Source organism: Heterocephalus glaber, unplaced genomic scaffold (assembly GCF_053883595.1).
Source record: "Heterocephalus glaber isolate CG9 unplaced genomic scaffold, H.glaber_assembly_v1.0 deba00000281, whole genome shotgun sequence".
In the NCBI taxonomy this organism is placed as follows: domain Eukaryota; kingdom Metazoa; phylum Chordata; class Mammalia; order Rodentia; family Bathyergidae; genus Heterocephalus; species Heterocephalus glaber.
In genome coordinates this window covers 20,691,772-20,714,651 of record NW_028258139.1, presented here as the reverse complement: position 1 = coordinate 20,714,651, position 22,880 = coordinate 20,691,772, and the positions used below count along the sequence as shown (strand labels likewise).

General features: G+C 37.3%; 1 protein-coding gene and 1 long non-coding RNA gene across 50 annotated transcripts in view; one reads left to right on the top strand and one right to left on the bottom strand.

Annotated features, from left to right (window-relative positions):
- Positions 1-22,880, bottom strand: part of Zfat (zinc finger and AT-hook domain containing) — a 346,969-nt gene that overhangs the window by 296,322 nt on the left and 27,767 nt on the right. For 26 of the 49 annotated variants that reach the window (XR_015440115.1, XM_087183847.1, XM_087184073.1 and 23 more), the window contains 2 exons: positions 4,471-4,543; positions 2,866-3,033 (listed from right to left, as the gene is read on the bottom strand). The exons of 6 other annotated variants lie outside the window; for them this stretch is intronic. The gene's annotated coding sequence lies outside the window, so the exon portion shown is untranslated. Of the gene's footprint in view, positions 1-455; positions 1,620-2,865; positions 3,034-4,470; positions 4,548-16,499; positions 16,646-22,880 lie in introns of those variants that run through there. 17 more of the 49 variants (XM_087183969.1, XM_087183998.1, XM_087184020.1 and 14 more) reach the window with 8 other exon arrangements.
- On the top strand, positions 6,840-16,506 carry LOC110347386 (uncharacterized). Its single transcript, XR_002391991.2, has 3 exons — positions 6,840-6,967; positions 10,046-10,088; positions 15,593-16,506. It is a non-coding gene; the product is annotated as an uncharacterized LOC110347386 (long non-coding RNA).

Below are 22,880 nucleotides of genomic sequence, written 5' to 3'. Positions count from 1 at the left end.
CTTTTCATGTATTAGCTCATTTAATTTTCACATCAATCTCATAATGTAAACATTCAAAAGAAGTTGAAATCATAGCTAATGAATAACACAGCTGGGATTTAGATACAGCTTCAAGGGTTGGTGTGGAAGAACTGTAGACAGAAAAAGCAAAATCTTAACTGAAGTAGCTGCCAATTTCTGAAAGATGAATTGTTGCTCTCTCAGGTGCACAGGGTCTAATGGAATCAACTTGCTAATCAGGAGACTGGATGACCCGCAATGGAGAGTCACACTAACGGCTCAGCACTGGTTCTGCTCAGCACTGCAGCAGGTGCTCTGGGCTTCTGGCAGTAGCAGCAGCTAGGACAGCCCAAGCGACAGGAAGCCCAGACAGAGTCATCATTCCTGCCATCAGGGTCTCTCTAAGGACCCCACTGTAACATCACCAGGTAGCTAAGTAGCCAGCTGATACTTACACAAGCCATTCCATCTTCTTGGTTGTTGCATGCACCTTTGGGAGGGTTCGTATCTAGCACACAATAACGTAAGGTGAAATACGACGATTCTCTGACTTCAACTCATTCCCATAAATCCGTTTCTCTGGCTCTTCCTTAGACTTTCTTGTTTCTGCTCTTTCAGTCTTGTCTTCTCCAAGGCTGAGACCACCTAACTACTCACCACTGCCCAAATGATCACATTTAGCCATATCTAAGCCATTTATCTCTGGATATAAGGTGGGTTGATTGTAAAACAGCCAGCCAGAAGGGTTTTCCTTGACCACTGTCCTTATATTTATAGACAGGCTGTCATGCGACAGCAGAAAAACATTGAGCCAACCTCTAATTTGCCTCCTCTGTTGGTTGGTTATGTGGAGGGAGAAGCAGATTTTAGGACAAACACACCTGGCGAGGCTTCTCCATCCAGTGGGGCCTTTGCAGGGTCTGCAGGCAAGGGGGGCTGTTCTCTTCCAGGGAGGGAGCAGACACTGCTGCTTTTGGTTGTTCAGAGGAATCTGGAATTCAAGGCTATCATGTCTGTCCTTCTAAATAATCTATCCCATGTGTAAAGGTCTAGTGTTTCTTTATCTGGGTCCTGACTCTGATATCAGAGACCTGTGAGGCTGAATATGCTCCTCTTCGTAGCTGGGCTGCATGCACAATCAGCCCCTGGGCCTAGGTTTTCGCAGATGTCCTATGGCAGAGGCAGGAGGCAGCACTCTGTGCTTCTGCGGAAACTCTCAGCACTCTTTGGGCTTGATAGTTGGCTAACTAAAGGATGCCATTTTCTTTTCCGAAGTCAGTTTGTTCTTTCCTTAAAATGAATGACCACATATTTTTCTGTGTTATCACTAACACATAAGCTAATACTTCATCTTCCTCCACCGTTCTGACTCATAGCAGGAAACCTCCTAGTATTTGTGAGGTTTCTGCACACCAGCAGAAGATACCATCATCCCATTCATCAGCAGTAATGGGGTCCTTATGACTGTCTGGTTGGTCCAGTATCAAAATCTATCTGAAAAGTCTTTCTGTACGGCCATTTGTGGCACCAAGTATCTCAGCAAATGCAACAGGGTGAAGAAAAGTGTTCAGAAGCAAGGATTTATTTTGGAAGATGGTCTCAGTGAAAAAGAACAATGCCTAGGACAAACAGAACAGGGAAAGGAGGACAACTGAATTCTTCAGTAAGAAGGCTTACTGAGCTGATCAGTGCTGAGAGGAATTTCTGCTGGGGACTCTCTGATTGTGTGCTATATAATTGCAAAATTATTTATAGAAATAAATTGAAACACAGGACAATTTTTGTTGCCTCTCCTAGACTCCTGGGATGCTTACAAAATTTAAGATTTTCTGTGTCCTTGGCCATCCATTTGACACAAAGCCTACTTAAAATACATTGAGAGCTGGCTTATTTCTAGTCCCCTCTTATTTTTAGGATATTAACCTTTGGGTCTAGAATGAGGGAATTTATGAGGAGAGTACCCAGCTTGGCAAGCCTCGAAATTCAGTTCTTTGTATCCGTAGCTTCAGAAAGCCAGGAATATGGATGTCTAACTTTCAGATACCTCCTTAGCTTGGCAAATAAAAGACAAAAGTGGTTCTAAGTGCTGGGATTACCTTTTCTCAGTTAGCAACTTCTCTCTACTTCATGGTCACCATGAGGTGAACAATGTTCCCTTTCCTCCAGGATGTTCCCGCTTTGGAGCCAGCAAACCAGGGACTGAACTGTAAGCCAAATTAAACCTCTTCTCCTATGTGTCAGGTATTGTCAGTGACAGGCAGCTGACTGATACATGAGTCAATAATACATATTAATAGTAATATAATAATACACATTATATGTAATGTAATAATACATATTAAGCAGTACAGCTTCTACTTAATTCCATTCCTCACTTCATAGACTCTCACCATCTTGAAGTACTCAAATATACAAAACTCCCAATGATATAATTTGCTGTTTATAAGAAAAAAAGCAGGAAAAACAATTGTCATTGGCTTTCCTCCTACCATCTTTCAAATTACCCCAATTTAACCCCAGAACAATCCAAGGAGTTGTATCCTTAAGCTCAAACTTCAGCCTAAATGTTTCTATAACTTCCCTGTTGAGTTGTCACTTACAAACCTTTTAAAAATTAATTATTAAGGCCTTTTGCATTAGTCTTTCATTTGGCCTTCATGCAACCATTTTTCTTTCATTGTTTAACAAGTGAAAAACCACTGCATTAGTTATAAATACATGGCAGCAAATATGGGGAGGCTTATGACTCATGCTGGATTCTTCCCTAGGGCCAACTTGGTGATGACTGCATTCTGGGAAATGTATCAGGTCCACTCTAAACCTACAGGCAAATTCCAAACCAACTGCCCATATGAAGAAAATTACCTTCTTTATCAGTTTCTCTTGTTCCCCCTTTCAGTTCCAGGTACCAGAATATCTCATTCTCTTGGCTTACTGGTAAACTCTTTTATCAGTCCATCTGTCCATTCATCCATCCATCCATCCATCCATCCATCCATCCATCATTACTGAGTATCAACCACAGGCCTGATCCTGGAGGAAGAATACCAAATAAGAACATAATTACAGTGTGAGAAAGTCAGACAAATTAAATAGTGCAGTGACTTCTATCATTACAGGAACAAAATAAGTGCCCAGGAAGCACACCCAAGTGCACCAGGGCCAATTTCCAGGAAAAGATATTATCAAAGACCATCAAATGCCATCAAGAGTGAAAGGAGGATGGTGGAGCATAAGCAAAGGCACGGGTCTCAAAACAACAGTCTAGGGAACTAAACATGATTAAGAGGCTAGCTAGAGTTTGTCTGAGAGGATCACAAACGGCAACTTCATATCAATAGTCTTCAAATTGTGCACCTCAGAAGCTACTAGGGGAACTGGGGAAGCAGTTTAGCAGGTGGGTTCACATTTGTATGTTTTACTTATGGGGCTTGGCCAAAAATTATTTTTGTTCCATCACTGTGGATTGAATCCAAGGCTTTGTGCACACCAGGCAAGAGCTCTGTCGCTGAAGTACAATCCAAGCTTGAAAAGTTTCTTTTTAAATAACAGATTCCAGCTGGGCATGGTGATGCATGCCTGTAACCCCAGCACTCGAGAGGCTGAGGCAGGAGGATCACTGTGAGTTAAGAGGCCAGCCTGGGCTACATGGTGAGTTCAAGGCCAGCCTGAGCTACATAGTGAGACCTTGTCTCAAACAACAAACAAAAGGGCCGGGGATTTAGCTCAGTAGCACCACACCTGCCTCGCAAGTGCAAGGTCCTGAGTTCCCTCCCTGGTACCAAAAAAAAAAAAAAAAAATTAGATTCCATTATTTAAAAATAGTCAGATAATACCAGCTTAGATAATCATCTTTAAGCTGAGGATTTTGAATCAGATCTTCAAGTCAATGTATAACAAACAGATTGGGTGACAGAAATTAGGTCTTTTTGCTTCACTCCTCATAGGAGGGGGATACATTTGAAAATAATGTTTGGTCATTAACAATCATGATCATGAAAGAATTGCTTTAATAATGTAAGTGGAAAGAAACAAAATGCAACAAAACTGGCTGGTAGACTATGGGTTAAAAATATTGCTAAAGTGACACACAGGTACCACAGTGTGGGAGATACAGAAACTGCAGGAAACGCTTATTTGGTAGTTTACATGCCCTCTGTAACCAACACAGAATCTGCATGCAGCAGGAATTCATCATCCACACTTTTTGAAAAGTGTTATCAAAAATTTGAAAACTGAACAGTTACAACACTTTTGTCTCATGAGGCCTCAGGGCTAAAATGAGGTCTCCTGCTCCAGTTTCCTCTCTTACTTGCAAAGTCTGGCCACAAGGCTCTGATTTAGTTTTCTTTAAAAATCATGCCAAAAGAAGAAAAAATTACGTAAGTATCTATTTCATAAAACTTGCAAAGCTAGAAAAAAAGCCTTTAAAAGCCATATGAGAAGCCAGATTGGTGTGGTGGCACCTACCTGTTATCTCAGCACTCTGGGAGGCTGAAGCAGGAGGAGCCCAGTCCAGGCAATTTGGTGACTTAGGGAGACCCTGTCTCGAAATAAAAATAAAAAAGAGATAGGGATGGAGCTCAGTACAAAACTACAGTTTCAGTTCCCAGTACTAAAAAACAAACAAAAAGCCAATAAACTCTGTGAATTTTTACAGTAGCACCATCAGCAGTGGCGCTTGACAGTACCACCCAGCATCTACACCTATTCCTTCCAACCCAATTTCACATGGGTCAGTGTGCACCTACAACCAAAACGGTGGGATAAATGTGGTGACCGAGGCTCAACACATTCATGCACACAATCTGGAATCCCGTGAAGGGAAAAGGTACAGAACCCAGGCATACTGAATTCTGTCCTGGCATCTCAAAACCCTAACCCCCAGCTATCCTACATGTAGTACTCTCAAAAGGGGTTAAAAAGGTGAGTTGCTATCTCCAGAACATTTAAAACATTCTCTCATGTATGTTTACACAATTTTTGGTTTATCCTGACCTTGAGGTCACACCTGGACCTGAGTTCTGGAAAGGAGCAGAATCTGCCATCATTTCCAGGAGTCCTCAGTTTACCACACCGTCCTTGCAATTGTCCCCTTCACCCACCACTATTTCTTGTCTTGGGACTAAATGGTAGCCAGAGGCACCACAACAAGTGAGAGTTCTCTCATTTTCCAAGATGCACACACAGGCTTAACTAGGCAGGTAACCTAGTAAATGGTGACCATGTCTCTCTCTCTCCCTGGGACAATGTGCATTTTTCACTACCAAACCCTAGTTGTCCTCATGACATCCTTTAGGTCCTGTTTGTCCCCCAAAGACTAGCCTGCTCCCACTCACACAGAAGTCTTCCTTCTTTACTTCCTATGATAGCTGCTTTTCTTTACTAGATTACCGAACTTTTGGATGCTAGGTTTCCAGTGGTGTTGGTTTTGTGAAGCACGTTTGGCAGCCAGAGATGTGTAGGACCTATTAGATTCAGTTATGTTCTCTGAGTCTCATTTTTAACTTGACAAATAAGGTTAATACCTTTTCAGGCAAAAGTGAGGACAACAATATACTTAAATAGCTGCTTCTGTCTGCCCAGCATGTGCTCAATAAATGATATTCAATAAATGTTACTGAAAAAAAGAGTGGGAACTACATCCTATTCTTGTTCCTTTTATAAGGTACAATGATTGACAAAGAACCAGATGAACATTAATCACTTTCCCTTCTTTGCAAAGGATGCAGCTCACCTCTGGTCTCAGGAAACCAAACAGGCATTTATTTCCCTTCACAATTACAATTAGCCCACTTGAGTGTCATCACAGTCAGGGTGATAGTAATACTTTTTATAAGACTCATTTACGTAACACTTAAACATGGGTTGTTTTTTTTTTTTTACATTGTCTCCTTTAGCTTCCGGAACATAGAGAAAGCTTTATATAGAAACTTGAGTTAATTGGTTAAACACTAGTAATACACCTTCACCCTAATTTACAGTTTACATGGCACATTGCCACACATGTTCTTACTTAAGATCCTACTAGTACTTAGCATTTAGTACATTTAAAATCTTTCAGGTATCAGTGGATAGTAAACTTGGGGTGATCTCTATGACTGCTACAAATAACAGAACAATTTTTAAAAGAAAATACAAATTCGGCATACTGCCACCATTGGAAGCCTGAGGTGGATTTAATGTCTTGCCCCTAGGATAAAGGGAATGAATCCCTGCAGAGGCAATGCTTACCTGGTTTGTAAAACCAGGTAAGCCTCCAGGTAAACCTCCAGCTGTAGGAGTTCTTAGAAAGTTTCTTACTCCTGCAATTTCTCAATCTTCTGAACTTAAAATGTATGGTGTAATTGTTATATCCTTATTTTTTTGTCTCTAGAATCAACTTTTAAGTTTCCACAGTTCAAATTAAACCTGTCAGTATTAAAATACTTCCTCTAGAAAGACCTCTAACTAAACCAGAATTCAGCTTGACCTTGAGCAATTCTTTTACCAAGGCCTGTTTCTAGTTTAAGACGGTTTGTTGGAAGCAGTTGAGGTTTTTGGTACAATCATTTTGTAATCCTAAACAAAGTTGACCTAGGGAAATACACAGAAATACTAATCTCCTTTTCATTTGTTTTCAAGGTTTGCTCTTACCCTTGCGTCTTTCTTACAAACAATAAATGTTACAAATAATCTTTCGCCCCATTTTCCCCTAGAACTCACTGCTATGCTTAAGTTTGTGGCTGTTCTCAAACTACTGTTTTCAGTAAATGCTTATGTGTATGCATAAAGTTGTGATTTTGTTTTTAATACATACATATTTACTCTTAACAACTGTTTTATTTTAGGTTTGGGGGATTGAACCTAGGGCGTTAGCACTCAGCTACATCCCTAGCCCTTTTTACTTTTTTGTTTGGAGGCAAGGTCTCACTAAATTGAGCTCCTGATCCTCTTGCCTCAGCCTCCCTCGGTGCTGGGACTACAGGTATGTGCCACTGCACTGGGAAAATAGTTCTCAGTTACATAAATGCTATCATACTGTACTATCCTTCAGTCATTTTTTTTCTCCTTTTCCCCACTTGAATCAAATTGAGATTTATTCATGTGGATATTCATTCTTTTCTATGATTTCATTGTATATAAATAATGTTATTTATTCATTAGATTGTATTTCTGCAGGGTTTGGAAATGTCTGTAAAGGACCAAAGTATTTTAGGTCTTGCAGGGCACCTGCAGTCTCTATTATAATTTGTGTACGTGTTTCTGTAATTCCTTTTATTTTTGTGTCAAGGTCCCCAAGACCACCGTTGAGTTCAATGACTCACAGAAAAGTGATTAGTTTAATAACCAAAATCCACAAGTATAGCTTAAAATCTGCAAAGGTAAGACGCACATAGAGCATCGTCAGTAGTTTTTAAACCTCCCTAAATGGTGTGGGATGTGCATGGAATACTGTCAACCAAGAAATGAGATTGGGGTCCAAGATTCTTACTGGGGTCAGTCGTGTAAGCACTGAGAACCCACGCAGGTGCCTGGCTACTGTGTTCAGCTTATCAATGCATCTGGTTGACAGAGCAAGGTGCAGTGCCCCCGCCATAAATTACTGTTCACACAAACTACCTGAGGCAACCCAAGGCCCCGGGTAAACAAAGGCACTTGTACCAGGCAGGATACTCCCAGGGCTTAGAGGTGATCTTCCATGAGCTGCCTGAGGGCCAGACCTTTCCCGGAACTCCAAGGGCTTGAACATGCCAGATCTGCTAGGTCAACCCTTCAGTGCACACATGTCAAAACCATTCTTAGCTCAGGCACCAGGGACTTGATTTAACTAGAGACACCAGTGCCGGGGTCATTTAAGTTACATTTTCCCTTGCTATTTTAAATACTGCTGTAAAAAACATCTTTGCACATATATATGACGTGTGTGTGTGTGTATATATATGACATATATATAATATCTTGTTGGAAAAAGTGACAAAGATACCTTCTTTCAGAAATAAAGACAGGAAATTGGAAATAAAATCTGATTTTCCTTAAAAGAAACTAGTTTATAATAAAGCTCATGACCAGAATCCCAAAATCATTTATTTAGAGGTAGAAGCAGGTTATAAAATCTCAGCCTTTCTTAATCAGGACACTGAATTTATGATCTAGTAAAATAAATTACAGCAAAAATCTCAAAAATATTACATCTGAGCCTCATATATACTCTATCATAATTAACAGATTGCTCTGTTGTTTCTCTATTTCTTATGAAGAGAAAGGACCCCCCCTCTCCCTTACTGGGGATCAAACTCAAGACCTTGTGGTTTCAATCCAGGCATGGCGCCACTGAGCTAAATCCTCAGCCAAGAGAAAGAATTCTAATCAAACTGTTACTACACATACTTTCTTTGTATGGATGTCAAGGTTATGGAATAAGGCTTAGATAACTGTAGAAAGTACAATGTGACCAAAATAGGCATTTTTGGTAGCACACAAACTGCATTAATACCTTCAAATGTAGCTGCATTTAAAACAAAATATTGGGAGTCTTTTCTATCTATAGCTAAGATTTGGTTTTACAATTTTTAAAAATGTGATTTTCCAGTTTGTGGAAAAGGCGATTCAGTCTGTCTCTTGTTATAATCATCTACCAGAAATTTCAAGTGTTCTCTCAATTTATAAACCTAGACACAATGCACTTTAGTTCTGTACAGACAGATGCTGAACTGCTGTTATAAGCAATACAGAATTCTAACTTTACCAAGGCAATGAAAAATGTACGAATTTTCTCAACATCTTTGCCAACCCCTGTATTTCTGAGCATGAAATACCATTTAATTGTAGATTTGCAGTTTTTTGATTAGTAAGCTAAAGCATTTTGTGCTAATTCATCTGTTGGTTCTCTGGTGTTTTTTCATTTGTTTTTTATTGTTGTTTTTTGTGGTATTGGGGATTGAACTCAGGACCTTGCACTTGCGAGGCAGGTGCGGGCACCACTGAGCTAAATCCCTGGCCCTGGTGTTTTTTTATATAGGCCTTAATTAACCCTTGATAAAACTTTTACTTCGTTAAGTTTCTGGTAAATACAAGTACCTTCCAAATCATGGGTTTCTTTTTAAAAAATATTTTGCCATACTTAAGTTTCTAACCTTAATACAGTCAGATATACCAATCTTTTTCTTTATGATTTATACTTTTGCCCATTTCAACAAATCCTTAAATTGGATAAAAATTTTCTTGTGGATCCTTCTAAAGTATTTAAATTTTTTAAATATTTGTCTTTAATTCATCAAATTTCTTTTGACTATGTTGAAAAAAATGTTTTTCCCCCCACATGGACAGGCGATGGTCCTAGTGCCACTTATTGAAGCCATTCACATCCCCACTGGTGGCCACGTTCAAGTTTTCATCACACATTTCTAGCTCTATGTGCCTATCGTTGCCTCACTAAGGCTGTTTAATCATTTTGACTTTTTGTATCGTTTTTAGAAGGGATTTTGCTATACTGCCCAGGCAGGCCTCAAACTTTTCATCCTCCTACCTCAACTTCTGGAGTAGCTGGGATTACAAATATCATTTTAGTTTTATAATAAATCCTGCTGTCTTGAATGAGGGGAGCTTGTACTCCTCTTCACCCCTTTTAAAAGAATTGTCATGGCTATGTCTTTCCACGTTAGGCTAGGTATTTAAAGTTCCATTAAAAATTTGAGAATGTGATTGGAACTTCAGGAAATTTATACATGGGTGGCTGACGCTTTAATATATTGGTTCTTTTCCTCATACTTGGGACACTCCTACATTTATTTTGGTCTACTTTTACAAAGTTCTTGCACATTTTAATTGGATATATATTAGGTCTCTCAAAACTTTTATTGTGAATGAAATTCTCTTAAATATTATACTTTCAAATAAAATGCAGGAACAGTATTATTCTTACAAATTGATCTTAAATGTCAAAATCCTAAACCTTCACTTCAGTAATACTTGGTAGTTTCCCTTGGATTTCCAAATAAACAATTACTTTGTGCATTAACACTGCTTTTCCCTTTCCAATCTTTGCACCTGTTTCCTCTTCTAGACCCATTCCACTGTCAAGATCTCCCATGCAGTATGGACTACAGGTATGAAAGCCATTCCTGCCCTACTGCTGACTTACAGGAGCAGCCCCAAAGTACCGTTCACTTGTGATGTTAATCTTGGGCTTCTGATAAGGTTTTCTTTCACCATATTAATAATATTGCTATTAAGAGGATGTTTTGTTTCCTTGACTTAGAAAAATGAAGAATGAGTGTGATGATTGCATTTGATTTTCCCCATTGCATTCAGTGAGATGGTGACATGGCTTTCCCCTTAATTTGTTAACATGGCATATTACATAAGACTCTCAATGTGAAACCATCCTCCTTTTCTGGCAATTAATCTTGTTTAGTCACAATGAATGTTAATTGGTGAATCTGAAATGCTAATACTAAACTACTTCAGTTGTGTTCATAAGAGACCTGCTTATAATTTTTTCTCTCACATCTGCTTGATTTGTCAAAACAGAGCTTTCCTTATTTAAAAAGATTATTTGCTTCTTGAAGTTTTGACACATCTCACTATAGCCATCTAAATCCGGTGGATTACTTGAGGGCAGATTTATATAATATTCAGGTTGGCAACATCTTGATTTCTCCAACTATGGTATTATTTGACATATTTTAAATTTCTTTTGGCACATATAGACTTACGATCCTTACATGTTTTGCATATTCTTTTATCTCTAATAATGCTTAAGTTTCTTTGGCTGATATGCCAGTCACATTGTCTATTATTTGGTTATTTTCTTTGTGTATCTTTCCTGATGCATTTACTTACCACCTGTGTGTTCCTTTATATTGCAGTGTCATTTGTGAGCAGTGTATACAGTATATTTCTCAGCCTAACTTTTCAACTTTTAAAAAAAAACTTTATTGGTACATTTTAGGTATACAATATGACATTCATCACTAGAAATTTGCACCTTTACATAATCTCTCTTGGTTTTTTCCCCATTCCCCTGCCCTCCCTTCAACCCCTCCATCCCTCCCTATTTACAAAGACTTGGTTTCCAGTTTTTCATTTTCTCATATTGATTCCATTCCTCCTCTTTCCTTTCCCCTACCCCTCCCACTTCCCCTTTGCCCCTTTCCTATTTCACATTATCTATTAAATGTCTGTTCATTTCTGCCCATTTTTGGATTGGGTCTTTAAATCTGGGAGGTCTAATTTTTTTAAGTTCTTTATAGATTTGAGATAGTAGACCTTTGTCTCAGGGACAGCTGGTGAAAATGGGTTGTCTCTTCACACTGTTGGAAGTTTCTCTTGCTGTGCAGAAGCTTTTTAGTAAGAAGAGATTGCACATGTTCATTGTTCCTTTTTAACTTTGATTCAAGTATCATTTACAGTGTTTGATTTTGTATTATGCAACTTGTTTTGACTTGTTTCGTTTTTTCTTTTAAATAATTATACCTCTATTAAATTGTTATATACACATTGTTATTCTTTTAGTGCTTAACTTAGAGGTCATAACATGTACTCTTGATTTCATAGTCTAATAAAAGTAGTTTATCACTTACTCAATGCTAGAACCTTGGAGCATGAATTTCCACTTATCTTCCTGTCCTTTGTTATTGTATGGTACATTTTAATTCCATAGATATTTTAATCCAGAGTTAATACTGCCGATACCCATTCATTCACATTTTCTCACATATTTGCTATTTCCATTGCTTTTCCTTTACTCCTCCTTTTCTGGGTTTCACTTGGAATCATTTTGCTTCTTCTGAAGAACTTCAACCTGAGTGAACACCTCCTGGATGCACTCATTTTTCCCTTAAGTCTTTATTTTGCCATCATTTTCATAGTCTGACTTCATCTTCCTTATCTTGAATGTGGGCACTGCTGCCGCCAGTGTTTGGCTGTAAGGCCAGAAGCCACACAGTAGTGCACCGTAAAGAACAGAAAACACCTGCAGCCCACTGACTGTGGAGGTACTGTATTGAACACCTCCAGTCTATATCTGAGAGAAAAGCAAACCTTAAGAATTTAAGCCATCACTTTTGTTCTGTTCCCACTGATAAGTGTCATTTCTGATAGGTCTGGGGTCTTCTTGGCTATTTAAGCCTCCAATATAACCGTCATCTGTAATTTACATGTACTCAGCATACTTAGTGTTGTACACATATCCCACAAAGACTTCATTTAGATCCTGGAGCACTCTTCATTAATGAAGAAAGTACAGGATGACGAACCTTGCGTTCTTGGCAGACAATCAACTAGCTACTCAAACCCCTAAAAAAGTGTTAAGAGTAAAATGCCCCAAACTAAGCTTTGATTCTATTCAAAGTGACCGTGTGCCCAGCAAAAGAACTATACTTCTTGGCCTCTGTTACAGATAGTGGACAGCCAGGAAATAACGAGACAGAAAGGGGACATTTCTGAGAGCTTCCTCTTTGTGATATACATAGCTCAACTTTTGGCTTCCCTTTCCCACTTCCTCCGGTCTTTATTAAGGATGTAATGAGTGGCAATGACCAAAGCCAGGTTGAAAACTATGTGACAGTTTTAAAAAGTAAGCCCTCTGTCTCTTAAGCTACTGTTACATGGTTTTCTGTCACACCGAAGCCTAATTTGATCACTGATAAGACTTTGAAAAGCAGATCAAATGAGGAAAACACAAAACAAGGTTAGAAGAAAACGTTTATTTATCCAAAAAGTATGAAATCAGTAAACATTGAGGAGAAATTAAAAGTAGTCCATTTTAAGAGGTTGTTTTAAAACATGGTAACTGGGAATAAAGTGGACAAAACTCTTAAAGGTAACATAATACAGTTTATCTGCTATGATCATTAGTTTAAAAGGCATATCTAGTAACCAATTTTATTTGTCAATAACCTTGAGGATCGTTTTCTCTATACTTCCAGCTTTCATAAGAAAATGAATTAGAGACTTTGATGGTTCTAGTGTTTTCAGCTCATGTCTCAAATTCTCAGTGACCTAACTGCAAGACAGTAGTGTAAAGGAGAGACTTGCCCTCTTTGATTCAGAAAACAAGTCTTTAATTACACAACTAAACTGTTAGGTATGCCTTTGCCATTTGATATTTGTGACTTCCCTGCAACATTAGCATAATGGAATTAAAATACAGCAGTCACCATTTAACATTTTAGTTCCGTTTAGAGAATCAACTAATTTAAACAGTATTTCTAGCAGCAGGAAACAACTTTGTATGTGGTAAGATAACTTAGTTTCTCTCAATTTTTTTTTTTTTGGTACCAGGGACTGAACTCAGGACCTTGTGCTTGTGAGGCAGGCAGTGGCACCACTGACCTAAATCTCTGGCCTTTGGCTTCTCTCAAATTTAATGGGTACAGTATTAACCAAAACTAACTCCATTCTAGAAATATTAGAGTATCTTTTATTTACCAGGTGCAGTACTAGTACAGTACATTATCTCATATTAAACATTATTCACCAAACAACAATAAACCCCACTCTGTAGTCAGAGATAATACAGCTTGATTAGTGTCATATGGCTAGAAAGTAACAGGGCTATAACATGAACCCAAGACTTTTAATTTTATGAATCCAAGACTTTTAATTCCAAAATTAACACTTTTCTATAGTATTGTTATGCTGGCTTATACAATTTCTGATCACAGTACTTTCATTAATGGAAAGTTTCCTTCATTTGGCAGTCACTTCATTACTTTCTTATTATATGGAAATAAGTGTGAGGAAGGAAAGAAAAAAATATGATTCAAGAACATGACTGGATATTTTTAGAACATTTCTACTTGTTACTGTTGCTCCAGAATTATCTTCCACTGAGAAGGGGAAAGAACCTCATTTAAAAATTATAAAAATGGGGCCGGGGATTTAGCTCAGTGGTTTTGCCGCCTGCTACGCAAGCCCAAAGACCCAAGTTCGATCCCCGGTACCAAAATAATAATAATAATAATAATAATAATAATAATAATAATAATAAAATAATTTTTAAAATGTACCATGTTGGACAATGAACTTATGGAGATGAATAAAACCATCTTTGTCCTCAATGGGCTCACTATCTAAGGAAGAAGGTAAACACGAAGATGAATCTGTGGTAAGCTTAGCACCAGCCACTATGCTAGCAACTTAACATTGTGAACACAAGGCACACGGATGGCAGAGAGATCAACTCTACCTGAAGGTCCACAACTAACACCATTCGGGCTCGAGGCTTAAACTGAGTTTTCAAGAATGGGTTATTTCCAGAGTGGCAGTGAGCTAAGTGATTTATCTGGATTCTCTATTCAAATCCTCAGTATAATTTGTGATAGGTAACTTTACAAATGCGTTCAGGTGGTTTAGTCTAGAACTCACTCTGCTGAATACTATAACCTACTGACACACACAAGTACACATAAAATTAAAAACTAGAAGTAGTCACATAGGACAAGGACTTTACAAGACTATAACTCTTTCACTTACATACAAAAAATATGGGACCAGAATGCTTTAAAAATTAGTAAAAGGTCACATAGTAAGATAGAGATCTCATTTATTCTGTCTGTTGTAGGATCACTTTATCCTAAAAAATAAGGTCTTTGCTTTTGCCTTCAATGCTTTCAAATAATTTATCAGCACTAAAAGCTATTTCAAATTACTTATCAACTTACTGGAGGAAGAAATCATTAAATGACTATAGCATAGGAACACAGGATTTAATAGGGTTAACTCAATGGAACTAGCTAATATTTAAAACAACATGTTTACTATAAATATCAGTGTTATACATGCAACAAGCTGGCAACACTGAGAAACAAGTAAAACAAGTTTGTCAACTTTTATATTACCTCTTACATATTCAAACTATTCCATACAGAATAAGCAGAAAGCATGAATCAAATCCTAGTATATCCAATACAACCTTAGAAAAGATTTCTCTAATATAATGGGTTCTGATCAATCCCAAACACTATCTCTAAAACTTGATACTCGGAATTCTATTGTCCTTTGTGTTACAACATCACAGTACGGCCTGGCCCAAGGTGAGATTTCTAGGCACTCTGGTTAATCTTCTCTGATGTCAATACCTGAGAGTCTTCTTGAGTACCTACCTTCTAGAAGAGCTGCTTGTAACAGGCATAGATTTTTTTTTTAACGTATAAAAACACTACACACTATCTTACCTATTTAGTTTGAAGCTACAGGTTTGAGTATTTTCGTGAAACAAGTAACTTCCTTAGGATCATAATTAAAAACTCACTCTCACAACATGTGCAGTATTTAAAATGTATTTTACCTTAAATATTCAAGGTGAATGACTTTTAAGATTGACTAAGATACACATACAATTCAGGGGTAGACTCTAAGGGAACTCATATGAAGCAGGGAACAGGAGAAAAACCAGTGTTTAGTGAATACCTTTGTTGACAGCACTATGCTGTGTCCTTCACAGTTTGTTGATCTAATCAGTACTAACAACCTGATGCAGTGTTTTTTTTTTTGGTACCGGGGATCAAACTCGGGTCCTTGTGCTTGAGCAGCAGGCGGGGAAACCACTGAGCTAAATCCCTGGCCCGAACCTGACATAGTTTTGTTTTGCTTGCTTTTAACCAAGAACTATCCAGAGAAGTTAAACAACTTGGACAAGGTCACACCCACGTCAGATGATGGAGCCCAGATTAGACTGGAGAGCTGATTCTCAAGTGTATGCTCATGATACGGTGAATAAATATTTGGTGGAATCTCTGGTGTGAAAAGAGTGCATTTTGTAAGTCAATCAGGTTGATTGGTGCCTGGGGTCCCCTAGAGAGCTTCAGGATGGGAACTGGTGGGTGAGAAAGACCAAGGCATAATTAGTTGAGACTTTCAACCTCACCTACCAATTTCTGTTATCACCAATGGCCAACGATGTAATTAATCATGCAGAATGTAATGAAGCCTCTATAAAACTCAGAAGGAGGGGGTTCAAATGAGCTTTCAGGTGGCTGAACATGTAGAAGATCCTGGAGGGTAGCAAATCCAGAGTATAAAGCTGTGTCCCTTTCTACTATCTGGTCCTATACGTCTCCTCCTCCCCCTGTCCATCTGTATCCTGTTTCGTCCTTTATAATAAGTGGGTAAATGTGAGTAGAGCCTCTCCCTGAGTTCTGTGAGCTGTCCAGACAATCAGTCACACCTGACAAGGGGTCATGGGAAATTTTATAGTCTGCTGGTCCGAAGCAGACCACAATCCATGCTAGCAACTGGCATCTGAAGTGGGAGGCAGTTTTGTGGGACCTGTCTCTCAACCTGTGGGATTTGACACTATCTTTAGGTCAGAAATGAGCTGAACTGGAGGACACACTGCCGGTGTCCACTAAATAATCTGCAGACAAAAATTTCTTGTTGGTGTGGAGAAATCCCCACACACATTTGGTGATGGAAGTATGTTAAATGCTGTGTGGTAATAGGAACAAAAAGCACTTTACTTCTGCTTTTTTTTTTCTTTTTTTGTTTTGTTTCTTCTCAAGACAGGGTCTTACTTGGTAGTCCCGGCTGGCCTTGAATTTGCAATCCTCCTCTCTCAACCTTCTGAGTGCTAGGATTATAGGGGCAGGCTCAAGCCTGACTCTTCCCTTTATCTGTAATATTCCTTCCATTGCATCACATTGCCTCCTCAGAAAAAGCCCTGGGAATGAGAAAGGACCTCTGCTTTAACATGTGTCACTTGATTCACTTGTGGTGATGATGATGAGGTAAGAAGAGGAAAGAAAAACATTATGAGAAAATATTTAAAATTTAGTTTGGCCATACATAAATAGCAGTCATTCTTCAGAAGGACTTCTACCATAAGTCTAATTACTATGGAACACAATGATACTTCCTGTATCATTAATAAACATGTATGTATGCAAGCATGTGTTTACTCAATGTTTTAGGTGATTCTGACATTAATTAATTTCTGTATATATTCAGTGTACATTTAATATCCAGGTCATAAGGTCTTCTGGGCATCAAAATATGAAACTGTATCAAGTCTGGAGATATATCATCACTGTACTTAACATAAAAATATTGGTTTGGGAAATTTCTAACTTTTCAACCAAAAAAATTCCACAAAAGTACTTTTTTCCCCTGGGAAATTTGAATTCTTATAAAATTTGCATGGAGAACAAGGAGCAAAAGAACTTTCTCAAGTCACTTTTAAAAAACAAAGCAAAATAGCCCAAATCTTGATTTTAAATATTTTTAGATAAAAAGGGCAAATATCAAACATAATTTCATGAACTTTATAGAATCACTCTGAAATAAAACAAATGTTCAACTTTTAAACCAGTTATAATTGCACCTGAACAGTCCACAGAAGTAGTTGAACAGGTTCTACTGCTAAGATTCTGATTCATGGAATAGTTCGTATATTAAATTGTAAAAATACCCTCGGGACCAGTTCTTTCCTATAAAATTAAAGGATGTTAAGGTTAATAAGGCAAATTAATATAAAAAAGTAATCCTGATTTATATGCATAGAAAAATGCTAAACCACAGTTACCAGTAGTCCAAAACAAACAAACAAAAAACCACAATAAAGCAAAACAAAACACCATGAAACTGCTGGTTTCATCATGTTACCTGTGGTAGCTTTGTGGAAGATTTAATTTAAAATAAAAATAAAAATACTTCTCACTTTAACCCTAGAATTTGAAACAAAAGTATTTCTGGTCTTTAAAAAACTGTCAATATTAAGTCATTAGCAATGATAAGAGGGTACATTGTTGCTTATTATAATTTTGCATAATTTTGGGACTTATTTATGAAAATGATTATTTTTAAAAAAGAAATATAACTAAAAGATACACTATTATATCACAGATTCCTCCATCTTCAATGACAAATACTGAAGTTCACAGACCACCTTTAGAACCATAAAATTTTACTGGAAAACAAAGAGATGAAAAAGTATAATGAAATAGGAGAGAAACTGAATAATTTATGCACAATACTTAGCAACACAGAAAAGAGTTTAATTTCAGAACATATTTTAAAATTATTGAAGGAATTCAACTTTATATTATGTTCCTACCAGTACTATTAAATAAGAAATGGCAATTTAGTAAACAAGGAGGAAAATGAAGACATTTTACATTTACTCAGATTCTGTAACATTTAAAACTAACAAGCACATGTTAATCAGTATAAACTCTCTCAAAATTCTAATAAATGTGGTTTAAAGGGAGAAGAGAAGGAAAAAAGGAGGAAAAAGGGGGAAAAAGAAAAGACAATGAAAAAAGGGGCTCAAGAGTTAGACGGAACAGGGAGGGAGGGCAGGCGTAGGGTATGGAAAAGAAAAGGAAGAATTAAGATGTACTGTGTACATGTACCAACTCCCCATGATAAATGTAATCATGTACTGCAAACATCAAAAAATACTCTAAGGTTGAGGTGTAAGGGTAGGGGTCAACTCACCATAACTAGAATGTATCAATGTATTAATTCATACAAGAGCAATATTTTTCATTTAAATATAATTACAACAGCTTCATGTATAGGCTAAGCCAGAGAGTGAGGCAAATCTGATGGCCCATTATTGAAGATTCTATTATACAGTAAGATATAATTTAAAGATATAAACATAGGACCATTAAACAAGAGAACAGAGCAAGGAATTAAACAATAGAATTAGGAATTTTAACCTACAGGCCATCTGGTAGCTTAAACTTCATGTATATGTATATGTATATATATTTTTTCACATTTGAGATATGAAAAATTCTATATTTTATGCACTGAACTTCAAAAGTAAATTGATGGAGAATATGCCTAATTTGAAAAAGATACTTTACAGTCCCTTCTTAATAACAAAGAAAATAGTAAGAAATTATTTTACTGTTTATAGAATAAAACTAGACACGACATTCACCTTCTAGGGCAAGGCTCCATGTCTTTATTTCACATTTTAAAAAATATGAATTTCTTGTAACATATAAGACATATTCCACAGTAGCACCAAGTATGAGATCTAATTCTGGATTTAGGTACAGGAAAGAGTTTATAGACATTTGCCAAGCTGCTGGAATAATGTGTATTTTTTATGTAATTTTAATTTTGTAGTTGTTTTGCTTTCTACATATACAGAATGTGAATGAATGGGTTACCAAAAAATCAAAAAGGCTGATTTCATGAAAACTGAAATAGGAAACTATATAAAATTAGTTTTAAAATTCAGTAGAGTATTTTTAAAAGCCAAATGTGAAACATTGTGTAGACCAAACAATATTATTAAGTATTAGCTTTATCTTAAAATTATTTACAAATGTATGACACCACTTCAGTGTCATTTATTATGAGCTTAGTATGTGCTGGGATTTATTTTGAACACTTTACTAATATTAACTCATTTACAATATATTAATTCACGTGGCCTCAACAATTTTATCAGGTACTATTATAACCCACCAGGCCAAATTGAGGAAAATGGGGCACAGACAAATTGTAACTCTCCAAAGTAATGGTCAGGGTATGAGCTTTAGAAGCTGGGTTTCAAGACTCCACCACTAAATCACAGTGACAGCAAAGAGTCAGAACTATTCCTATTAAAGCAAAAATTAGCATAATATTTACTGCTAAAATAATAACAAGTTATATCTACTTGGAACTACAGGAACTACTTAGTGACTACCTAAATGTAATCAGCATTAACAATAAATAGCATTTACTAAATACTTAATATGTACTAGTGAGCCACTTTATAGTCAAGTCAATCCATACAACGACCATATTTTGCAGATGAGAAAACCACAATGGCACAAAACAGTTCCTCCTCCTCCTCCAAATCCCAGGGCAATTTCACTGATAAATCCAGAGGGCAAGAAAAGTCTGAAGTCAAAGTTCAAGCTTCTTAAAGCACACTGCAATGCCTATAAATGCGACCTCGACCATAAGGACATTCTTTGGTCCAAATTTCAAGAGCCTTATGTCAGAGATTTAATAACAAACTTGAAAAGATGTAACAATAAATTTTAGGGTAATTACATTAAAAAAATCAAGCCTCTGTCTACTGTTCTTGTCAAATCACTTATCAATGTTGACTGGTTGACATTCCAAGTCAGCTGAAGTAAACACCCACCTCCCAGCCAGTCCATGTGTTACAGCTGAGTGTAGGATGTTTACATGAACTGAAACTCGGTTTAAAGCAGAACTTGGGAAACTCTTTGTTAGGTTTACATGGGTTCTTTACGCAGGACTCAAAATTATATCAAGGTGCATATGATGAATATTTTTTTCCTAAAAAGACAACTTTTTGTATTTTTTTAGACTCTATCGAAAAAAGAATATACGTAACACAGTGATCCACAAATGAAACAAGAGTGAACTCTTCAGGTATCTTGAGATTAAGCATAGGATCCAAGGAAAAGGCAGGAGCTTATTGTTTGTACTGAAGGAATTTATGGCAAAGGATGCAGATATCCTGCAGCTGTCCATATCTAGGTGCAACTGATTTTACAGGCTTTCATCTTCTTAGATCCTTACCTTCCAAACAACTGAACTTGCATTAATAGGAACATTCGATGGACAACATAATTCATCAACCACCCAGTTTTCCTCAAACTGACTGCTGTTTGGGGTGAATGACAGTTAATAAAGCATTCCCGAAGAGCTCACCCACCGCTCTTCTCCCTCACCCCTAACCATACCTCTTCTCACTTCAGTTCATTTCACCTCAGGCACATCTTCCCCACACTCTGACCTCTTCCCACTTTCTACTCTTTCATGTGCTGTTCAGCCTCCTCAAAGGCCTCTCTTTCTCTCTGCATTCCTCTGATTAAAAAAAAAATTACAATTACCTCTACTAAGTATTAAAAATAGTCCTACACTTAAGAAAGAGAAATTCTCATATTTGGAAGTAAAAATTAAATATAGCAATTAATGCCGGCAAACTCTAAAAATCTTTTGCATTTTGAAAGCTTCCCAGGATCTTCAGGGACCTTGTATCTGGCCCTGCATTCCCTAACAAGCTGTTTCCTGAAGCCTAGGTTCTCAGAATTACATATACCCTTTGTTTTCCTCTACAAGCCTTTTGTTCTTCTAACCACTACTACTGCAAGAACATTTTACTTTCCAAATACAGTCAATTAGTACATACACAGTGATCCACAAATGAAACAAGAATAATTAATACACTTATTCGGGGGGGTGGGGGGTTCAAGTTCCCAACAAAGTTTTACAGAATCAAACCTTTCACACTCTGCTGTTTTTAAGTGGGGGTTTTCCTGAGTTTTACGTTAGTCTCTAATTGGGCACAGTACTTAACTGGAAAAAGCATCTCCATGGCTGACAGTCTTGGTCCAGAGCAACAGCAGCACCACTTAGGAAAACAAGCACATTTTGAAGAAGCCCCACCCCAGGCCTTTTGAATGAGCAGCTCTTCTTACAAGGCACAACAATTGTTTTTAATTAAGAAGCCCTCCAAGTGGACTGACTGTTTCACCAAATACATTGGAAAGCCAAAGACAGCAGTGGAGGGTGAATTATTAGTAAGTGTGTAATTGCTACAGATAAGAAAAAGACAAGGACAAAATGTCCATCATGTGTCCACCTATACTCAACCAAGCTGGAGAAATTATAGAAGACACGATCTGAAACGGCATAATTTTAACAAGTAGTTAAGTTCAGACTGGTGTTCAGACTTTAAAAAAAAAATTTTCCTGAGCATGCACAGCAAATAATGGCACTATTATCCAGTGAATGAAGTGGTAACAAGAGAAGTGGAAAGGAATCGGTCAGAACATGCTGTAGCAAGGGGAAAGGCATGCTGGGGTTTAAGAGCGCATGGTTCACATCCGGGTCAGCTCAAGGCTATGACTCTAGAGAAATGGGTCTTTCTATGATCATTTTCTAACCAAGAACAGTTGTACAAAAGCATCTAATTTGAAATAAACTTGCAGATAAAATTTTGTAGTTGTTTGCTTAAAATAGGAACACCCTAAGAGATGTTAAAATATATACTAAGGAAAAAGTATTATTTTCAGAACAGTGTTGACAACTAAAATTTTTTTACTTTTAATATTAACTGGACCAATCTAATGCCAGTACTGCTCAAACTGTGTAATGAAATTAAAAGTGAAGTAGTACTCCCATAGTCATTCCTGGACAAGCATTACCCTGATCCCAAAACCAGAAAAGGAACCAATCAAAAAAGAGAACTACAGACCAATCCCTTCAATGAACATAGACGCAAAACTCCTCAATAAGATAATGGCAAACAATGCAGGAAATCATCAAAAATATCATACACCATGACCAAATAGGCTTCATTCCAGGGAGGCAGGGATGGTTCTCAACACACACAAATCAATAAATGTAATACACATCACATGAACAGAAGCAATGATTATCTAAACCACTTGAAAAAAATCCAACATCTGCTCATGATAAAAACACTGAGGAAAATAGGAATAGAAAGTGTTTATCTCAATCTGATACAAGCTGTTTATGATAAACCAATGGCCAACATCGTACTAACTGGAGAGAAGCTAAAATCTTTTCCTTTAAAATCAAGAACAAGACAAGGATGTCCACTATTACCCCTTCTGTTCAATATAGTTCTCGAAACATTCGCTAGAGTAGTTAGACAACAGGAAGAAATAAAAGAGATATGGATAGTAAAGAAGTTAAATTATCATTATTTGTACATGACATGATCCTCCATACAGAAGACCCCAAAAATTCCACCAAAAGACTTCTAGAACTAGTATCCAAATTCGATAGCAGAGCAGGATACAAAGTCAATACTCAAAAACGAAGTGTTCCTGTACAAAAGTAACAAACTCACAGAGAGAGAAATTAGGGGAAAAATGCCTTTAACAATAACATCAAGAAAAAGGAAATACTATACTTAGAAATTAACCTCATCAAAGAAGTGAAAG